The following is a 7076-nucleotide window of genomic DNA, read 5'->3' on the forward strand; positions in this document are numbered from 1 at the left end:
TACTGATATACTGTATATACACTTATTTGTTTATTTGAAATAGGGAAGGGAAGGGGGAAAACAAGATGACTAAGAGGAAGATAGGGGAGTGGCTGACAAAAACATGAGAGGACTATCAAGTTTCAAGAAGTAATGTATCTACTACTTGACGAATGTAATTCTAAGACCTCTATATATTATCCCCAAAATAAAATACAATAAAAAATATAAGTCAAAAAATTTCCTCTGAGCATTTTATTTGTATGAGATGAACAATTTTCTATCCTAAACTCTAATTTTTTCAACATTCTATATAATAGCAATGCTTTTCCTAGTAATCAATTACTTAATGAAAAACTTGCTGAATGAATGAATGCTTCCTTTAATTTAGTACTTTTTTAAAAAATCATAAAGGTGATATACAGTTACATAAGTCAGGTAATGAGTGCAGTTTCTTTTGAACAGTCCATCTCCGCCCTCATTTTCTCGCAGCTTCTTCCCCTTTGGCCCCCTTACCCTCCATATTGTATAGTTCATTTCCAACACAGTGTCTTAATAGTATCACTGCTGAATTGGTTAGCTCTTTTTTCCACCATTCTGTGCTTTGCCTTCCCCTCCCCAAATAGATAAATTTATAGAGAAGAAAGAGTGAACAGAATAAAAAACAGGGACAAAAGGTAATAAACCAGATAATGTAAGTTTTAAAAAATCCACAGATAGTACAATAGAACCTTTTGTTTCTATTTCTTGGAGTTCATTTTGACAGGAATCATTTTTATGACTATATGCCCATAGCTATTGAGCCTTTGTGATCTTCTCCTAAGAACCTCTTTTGTTCTCACTGTGTGAATATTTAAATTACTATTTCATTAATCATGTACACATATAATGATTTGTCTTTTACTATTCATTAAGTTTACTTGTAGATTTATTGGCAGTTTCTAGTTATTACAAATGAAGTAAAGCACTCAATTAATACATGGGCTACAGACTTAAAGAGAGACTTTAAGGAAATAAGGATAGCCAATAGACACATGAAGAGATGTTCCATATCACTGGCTATGAAAGTAATGCAAATCAAACAACATTGAGATTCCCCTCACCGCAGTTATAATGGCCATTATTTTAAAAAAAACTATCATTAACAAATGGTGGTGGGGATGTGGCCCAAAGGGAATGTACCATACTGTTAGAAGGAATGTAAATTTGTTCAACCACTCTGGGAAACATATGGAGGTTCCTCAAAAGACTAAATATAGAGCTCTCCTATGAACTAGCAATCCCACTCCTGGGCATTTATACAAATGACCACAAACTAGGCCACACTAAAGCCAATATCACAATCATATTCATTGCAATATTGTCTACTATAGCTAAGATATGGGATCAAAGCAGATGCCTCTCGATGGATGAATAGGTCAAGAAAATATAGAATATATACACAATGGAATTCCATGCTTCTATCAGAAAGAATTACATTGCCCCATTCAAAAGGAAATGGAAAGACCTGAAAAAAATTATATTGAGCCAAGTAAGCTAGACCCAAAGAAATGTAGGCTGCATAATTTAGTATTCTTGCTGAACAGATTTAAACCCCACTAAAAACAACTACTGTGAAAATATATCTATGACTTATAACTATCATTTTTCTTGTGTGTGTGGAATAGTACTTAGAAACTACTTTTACTAAAAAGCATCTACCCTTTACTTTGGCACACAGGTTAACTTTTAAGCAAGAGAAAAATGTGGCATTGTAGCTTCCGTTTGCATCTTTCTCCTTTGCTCTGAGTCTTTTTCCTACAATAATATGGGTTCCAGAAAAGCAAAGTATTGATCAATATCATCTTTATGCCAAACTGTCCCCAAAGAAAAGAATAATACATAACCATCATCACTATCTCCAATGAAAACAAAACTGAGTACAGTTATCTATGCTTCTAAGGCTTCAGCCTAGAATAGAAGTAATCATCGTATGGGAACCAAATTGCTCTACTCAAGTGATGACAGCAATGAAAACTCCAAAACCACTCTCAGAACCAACTGACTGAGACAATCAACCATGCCAATTATTCCTGCATCCCTCCCCTCCTTCCCTAATTATACCTTTATTTAAATCTAAATAAACGTCACACCACAAAGTTGACACTAACATGTGCTGAAATGTTTACTTGGTCTCTTTCTTCAACATGCCTATTCCATGAAATGAATCTTCTTTTTTCCTGTCCTTCACCATTTCTTGCCTTTTTATTTGTAGCGTTAGAGCAAGTAGCAACCCTGACATGTTTAGAAACTGTGAAATCAGACCGCTAATCTGTACCATGGATATGTGTGGATTTGGGATAAAACATCATGTTAGGTAAGTGTTCAACTCCTGAGACTGAACTAGGCTAGGCAAGCTATGTCTCCAGCCTAGATAACTGAGTTATTTTTAATCTGTTGTTAATGAGATTGCTATTGACTACACAATTGTCTATTGTTGAAGAGTGGGGGTTTCAAATAGAGTCTTTGAAGGGAAGACTACATAACCTTCAAAACAAGTGATTAAATTCTATTTGTACATTCAGTATTTCCAGGGAAGGGAAGGGGAAAACATTTGGAGGGAAGGAAGGGAAAGGGGAACAAAACATGAGAAGGTGTATCAAGGTTAGAGACATAATGTACCTACTACCTGACGAATGTAACTGTAACCCCTCTATACATTTTCATGACCATAGCACCTATAAAATAAGAAATCATTTCCTTAAGCTGTCCTAGCTGCCTCTGATGTGTGATTCTGAAGGAAGATCAGACTACCTTGGGTGAACTGCTTACAGCCTCTGATGACTGTATGATCCAGAAGTCCTTGAATGGTTTTGAGCCTCCAAAATTACCAGTTAAAGCTCAGTCCTTAAGGCTCAGAGCCTGTCTGGCCACAAAATTTTTCAGTCCTTGAATAGAAACTGGTCACACTGTAGTTTGGGCTATTTACCAGCAGCTAACAAGTTTTCTGAAATGGTCCTGAGGAAGGAAGTTGCTTGAGGCTTCTGTCTGTTGCAGCCTGAGTTTGCCTGTCACAATCAATGTAAATTGATCTCTCAGTAATAAGAGTCATCTACTTACAGAGACCAGGCCTTTTGTATTTTGGACAAACTAAACTGCTGTGAGAAAGAAAACTCCAAACACAATAATTTAAATAAGAAAATCATTTCTCACTTACAACAATCTACATGGGCCAGGAAATTTTAGATAACTGGACCCCATGAAGGACTGTAAGAACACAGATACATCTTCTGTCTTGATACTCTATAATCCTTTTTGGCTCTTGTTTGATTTTTTTAGCAGGGAAGATAAAATTTCAGGGATTTTAATGAAAGTTATGACCTGTCTCCAGAAAAAGTACTGGGAGAGAGACAGAGACAGAGAGAATCAACAACAGAGACAGAGACAGCAGGGAGACAGAATGTTCTCCCATATTGCTTGCTGGATTCAGCAGTTCCTAAATCACTAACCAGAACACTAACACAGGGACTTCCTACATCTGCCTCACTAAAGCTACCCCATCCACCAGGGCTCCTGATTCATAGTATAAACTGTAAGAGTAACCTGGTGCCAGTTCTACTGGAGAGGAAAGTGGTGATCTTTTACTATCTGAGGTCCTATTACTAAGAAGAAAGAGAAGAAGAGAATTAATTTGGGGAACATTTATCCATCTGTGTCATAATACTGTCAAATAATTACTACTTATATATCAAATATTATTTGTATATGGGTAAGATGTGTTATTTTAATTTTTCTTTGATTCAATTTATTTTGCTTTCATATTTCACTTTATGATATTCAATATTCCTCAAAATTTCTTTTATCTATTCCTTTTTACTTTTCTAAACAAGTAGTTGTACAAAGGGATTGCCATTTTACAAAGCATTTTATATATATAAAACATCTTAATCAATGTCTCCCCTTTCAACTTTCTCACCCCTAAGCCTTCCCTTACTTTTAAATTTTTTATAGTATATACACTGAATTCTTGACTTCATTCTTTCCCCACTCTTCTCCTCTTCATTTATCTACTCTTCTCCCATTGGCCCCACTTACACACTTGGAAGGTCAGAGTGCCTGATGTTTAATTTGGGGCTTTTACTTTGCCTAAGGAATTGAACTATTTGAGTTCTACCTTGAACCTACCATATTTCAGTTAATACATTTGTAACCACTTATATACCACAGTGTTTACTTACAGATTTACAGGCCAATTGTAACTACTACATATGAGGGAAACCACATAACAGAAGTCTTTCTGGGCCTTACTTGATAGTAAACAATAACATTTTCCCCAAATCTTTTCATTCATTTGCATACAATGCAATATGGTTCTTTCTAAATGGATAATAAAATTCCTTTGTGCATATATTCTGCACTTTCTTGATCCAGTCATTTATTGAGGGGCATCTGAGCTGATTCCATACCTTGGGAATGGTGAACAGTGCTGTAATGAGCATGCTTGTGCTGATGGTGGCCTTTTCATAACCCACTTTGGGAACTTTTAGATAAATACCCAGGAGTAAAATTTCTGGGTCTTCGGGTACTTCTGTGTTTAGTTTTTTTGAGAAACCTGAATACTTCTTTACAGAGTGACTGAACTAACTTACCTTCCCAGTAATGACGTATTAGTGCCCCTTTTGCTCTGTCTTTGCCAGCATATGTTATTGTTTGTTTTCCTGAAAATATCTATTCTAATGGAGGTAAAGTGGAATCTCAGTTGTTTTGATTTAAATTTCTTGTCTGGCCTCAGGCATTGAGCATTTCTCTTTTTTTCATATATTTTTTGTTGTAATTAATAGAAGGGTTACATGATATTTGCCAGATAGATGGTGCATTAATTCCCATACATTGATACCCTTTCACATGTCTTGGTCCCCATTTCCCTCTCCCCAACCCCCCACCCCTCATCTTGTTTTCCCCCGTTCCCTATCCAGTTTCAAATAACCAAATACAAATATACCCGAAATATCAGGTAACAAAGTGAGATTAAAATAACATCTGTGGTCTAATATAAGACAAAATTTTAATTATCCCAATGGACTACTGAAGAGTATGAACATTCAGCCTCTATACTTATTTTTGCCTAATCAGAAAAGTATATGGAGATCTCCTATTATCTGTATAGATAAAGAAATTTCTTCCTGTAATACAATGTTTATTTTGAGACTCTTTTGACATTGAATATGAGTAATGGCTATACAAGTATAATTATAATACATTTGGGGAATTTTTCTTTTTGCTATTACGTATTACACCATACAAGGTTTTTGTATTAGGTTCTATTGTGTCTGTTACTATAGAATCTTTTCTATTACTATTGTCATAGTAATGTACAGAAGGGTTATAGTTATATATAGCAATGTACATATTTCTTCTCAAATATTGTCATCCCCACATTTTCCCACCCTCCCAACACCCACAGCTGTAAAATTCATTTCCAGTATAGTTTCTTGTGATTATCGCTATTACAGTGGTTCACACTCTGTCCTTTGTCTCACCTTTTTGTTTTCCCCCTACCCTAATTCAAATAAACTACAATATATCAGGTACCAAAATCAGATACAATGACAACAGGGGACAAATCCCAGGGGAGAGGGGAACAAAAAAAAATAACTTCACATAGCACATTAAAAACAACAATCACAATGAAAAACCTTTTGTTTCCATATCCTGCAGTTCACTTCAATTAGCATAATCCTATGTGGTCATAAGTACACAGCTATTGACCTACTGAGATCCTCTACTAGGAAATTCCTAGACATATACTAGATATTACAAATGAGGGAAACCATGGAGCCTGTGTTTCTTTAGGTCTGTCTTACTTCACTTATATAATTTTTCCAAGTCTTTCCATATCCTTTCAAATGTGCCAATATCACCATAGAATTCCATTATTCCATTCTCTCTCTCTCTCTCTCTCTCTCTCTCTCTCTCTCTCTCTCTCTCTCTCTCTCTCTCTCTTTCTCTCTCTCTCTCTCTCATATATATATATATATAATTTTCTTTTTTCTTCTTTTATTTTTTGCCATTCTTGGGCTTGGGCTCAGGGCCTGAGCACTGTCCCTGGATTTTCTCAAGGCTAGGGTTCTACCACTTGAGCCACAGCACCACTTCTGGCTTTTTGCTATGTATGTGGTACCGAGGAATCGAACCCAGGTCTTCATGCATGCTAGGCAAGCACTCTACCATTAGGCCAAACTCCCGGCCCCTAATTTTCTTGATCCATTCATCTACTGAGGGGAATCTGGGTTGGTTCCATACCTTAGCTATGGCAAATAGTGCTAACAGCTGCTTTTAACTGAGTGCTTGCTTAACTTTTAGTATTTCTGAATTTTGGTATCTCTCAGTTACATTCCATTACATAAATCTCATGATAATTTTTTCTTTCTTATGTAATTCCTGATGAATTCTTTTTCTGTCATTGATTTTTGTCTTTCACATTTCATTTGCTCTCTGTTATTCAGTTTACCAGTTTCCACTTTGTTTAATGATATTTGTAACTTCATTTAATCAGTCCTTCTCATGCTGTCACTACCACCAATGGTGGCTTTCTATTAAAGGCGAAGAGTAGTTGGGGAAGGAAGAGAGGAAGTCAGGTTATTAATGGGGGGAGAGAGGATGGAACTGCGCTCCTCAAAAGTTTAGGGTGATGTCTCACATCTTGTTTCCTGCAAGAGATCTCCCTACCAATACCATTCACTTTTCATTTTTCCTATCAACTACTCATATGTAAATTATGGACTCTATTGTTACATAACCTTACATTTTAACATAATCACTTAACAAACCTTAAAGCTAATCAATATCTCTATCCTGTCTGGAATAACAAAGGTTATCAGACTGCTTTAACTCATAGCATAATGATCAACATGATCTATATGTTTGAAGTAGAAAGAAAAGCTTTTCTGCTTAATTTACCTTCTTGATGTGAAGTCTATTTTAGAAATTTGGTTCCTTACACCTCTATACCAAAAAAGGCTATTTTATAGGCTATCTCTGTATAAAATTATGAGCCAGGAAGTTTCTATAAGTAACATCTATTTTCTGAAAACCAAGAGAATGCAAGTCAAACATTC

Source organism: Megascapheus bottae, chromosome 9 (genome assembly GCF_031878675.1).
Source record: "Megascapheus bottae isolate mThoBot1 chromosome 9, mThoBot2.hap1, whole genome shotgun sequence".
NCBI lineage: Eukaryota > Metazoa > Chordata > Mammalia > Rodentia > Geomyidae > Megascapheus > Megascapheus bottae.